The following is a 2,515-nucleotide window of genomic DNA, read 5'->3' as shown; positions in this document are numbered from 1 at the left end:
TTTAAGGCATAGCACCACTACACTGTATTCTGTTAATCAAAGCAGTCATATGGACCCATCCAGATTCAAGGGGAGGGGAAATACCACAAACCCCACATCTCAATGGAAAGAAGATCAAGGTATTTGTGGTGGTTACCTTTAATTCTATATAGTCTTCCTTCTGATCAGAAATTATTTACATTTTTTTCCCGTGTGTACTATACACTCACCTCCTTTCTTGACCCTCCAAAGTCTCATCCAGTTACAACATCCAGTGGTCTGAGGCTCAAGGTCCAGGATCTGTCTAAATCAAGTGCAGATTAATCTCTTTAGGTGTAGTTTATTTCAATCTGAGGTCCTGTTAACTAAAAAGACTAGTTAAATGGTCCTGATACAGCCAACATACAATAGTGACATAAGCATTGGATATCTGCAAAAGACACTGCCTTTGGGAAAAAAAAGGGAGAAAGGTGGCACGTAGCAATCAGTGGTCCATACCAAAAAAACCAAACCAAACCTTTGCCATCCAGTCAATTCCGACTCATAGCGACCCTGTAGGACAGAGTAGAACTACTCCATAGGGTTTCCAAGGAGTGGCTGGTGGATTCAAACTGCCAACCATTTTCCTGGTTAGCAGCTGAGCTCTTAACCACTTTGCCACCAGGGCTCCCAGTGGTCCATAGCAATTTTGAAATCTATTTGGGAACATGTTTCCAACCCTTTGATTAGAGTCAGTTCTACTTCTGGAAAGGATTCACCATAGCCCTTAGATCTAAACTCTGCGATATTTTTCCACCCTTTGGGTTATCCTCTCTTATCCCTAAGAGATAACCTATATCTGCAGATGAATAATTTTCTGAACGTGTTTCTTCCATGTAAGAAAGTTGGGTGGTCAGAATTCTCTTTTCATTTTTACTGTCTTTGTCCCCTTTAGCAGCCATAAAACCAGTTGCTGTCTAGTCAATCCAACTCACAGGTTGAAATAATTCTTTTAATTTTTTGTTAGTTTCTTATGCATCAATTTGTAATTAATTCCATTAGACAAAAGTCACAGTCACATTTATTTTTTTATCATGAGCCACTTGTGAGTCTGCTATATGACAACACGCTTAAAACTAAAAAAAGCAAACCAGTTGCTGTTGAGTTGTTTACGACTCATAGCAAGAACTGCTCAAGAGTTTCCAAGGAGCACCTGGTAGATTTGAACTGCTGACCTTTTGATTGATAGTCATAGCTCTTAACCACTACACCACTAGGGTTTCCTACACCTTTAAGTATCTTAAAAATCCTATTGTTTAACTTAGAGGGTTTATGAGACATGCCCTTATGATACTTAGAAGTTTGATTACGCATAGTTTTCAATGTTCTTGAGATCTTTACCCTGAGGTGATGGAGTCCTGATAGCACCTTGGATTTGATCTTTTCCCAAAAGACATTTATTAATTTGATAATTTTTGTTGGGAGAGACTGGGGAGGAGAAACAACTTTATTTTTAAACTCAACAAGTCCTGTATCCTTTCTATTTCCTCTAAATTCTTCTCAAAAATTTACATTACTTTCTTTCGTTTATTTTTTTTTCATGTTTTATCATAGGTTGGAGCATTCTATAACCTTTCTAGGAATCTTCCCAGGCAGACTCATTAGTTTATTAATTACTCTTTCTATTTTCCAGGCGATGGCATGTGACAGAAACCCTGGTGATGCAGTGATAAAGAGTTATGGCTGTTAACCAAAAGGACGGCAGTTTGAATTCACCAGGAGCTCATTGGAAACCATATAGGGCAGATCTACTCTGTCCTGTAAGGTCACTATGAGTCAAATAGACTTAATGGCAATGGGTGTGGGTTTTTTGTTTGTTTATGGCACGTGACAGTGCTGACAAACTTCCCAGTGATGCACAGTAAGTGTCCTCTTATAACCAAATGCTAATAACATTTCTCTCTCCCTTCAAGTCCTTTCCCACAGTCTCCTCAAGGTCATTCCAGATCTTAGTAACAGACTCCTGAAGACCCTTACAGGTTCTTCCTACCACTAAACCCAAAATTAATGCCACATGTTTTAAATTTTGATTATAACAGTGCACTGATTTTAGATAAAAAATTATATTCTGGTTATTAATTTTGCATTACAAGGCACACTAAAATTCATTTTGCTTAAAATAACAACGATTTATTTTGTACAGGAATCTGCATTTTGGAAGAACTCAGTGGGAACAACTTGTATGTGCTACATATAGGGTCAGATGGTTTGGTTCAACTGGTGCTAAAGAATCCACTTCTAAGGTCGTTCATTTACTTGGCTGGTAAGTTGATGCTGACTGTTGGCTCTGTACTCAACTGGGGCTGCTGGCTTGGAGCCTTGATTTCTCTCTGCATGGATTCTCTGAAGATTTCTTGTGCTTCCTGAAAACATGATGTTAGGCTACAAGAGTGAAGGTTCTAAGGGACAGGAAATAGAAGCTTGTCAGACACTAGAGACTAGGGCTTAAAAACTGATACAGAATTACTTACACTATAATCTACTGGTAAAATAGTCA

At 38.4% G+C, this 2,515-nt stretch overlaps 1 long non-coding RNA gene across 1 annotated transcript in view; it reads left to right on the top strand.

The window, feature by feature from the left end:
• The first annotated feature begins 1,802 nt into the window (after nucleotides 1-1,802).
• The window catches only part of LOC111819340 (uncharacterized), a 5,670-nt gene continuing 4,957 nt past the window's right edge, over nucleotides 1,803-2,515 (top strand). Inside the window, exons 1-2 of the long non-coding RNA XR_002823027.1 lie at nucleotides 1,803-1,879; nucleotides 2,162-2,281. This is a non-coding gene — a long non-coding RNA (uncharacterized LOC111819340). The remainder of the gene's footprint in view (nucleotides 1,880-2,161; nucleotides 2,282-2,515) is intronic.

This window comes from Trichechus manatus, unplaced genomic scaffold (genome assembly GCF_000243295.1).
Source record: "Trichechus manatus latirostris isolate Lorelei unplaced genomic scaffold, TriManLat1.0 scaffold00398, whole genome shotgun sequence".
Taxonomy (NCBI): domain Eukaryota; kingdom Metazoa; phylum Chordata; class Mammalia; order Sirenia; family Trichechidae; genus Trichechus; species Trichechus manatus.
This window is presented reverse-complemented; position numbering and strand designations above follow the sequence as displayed.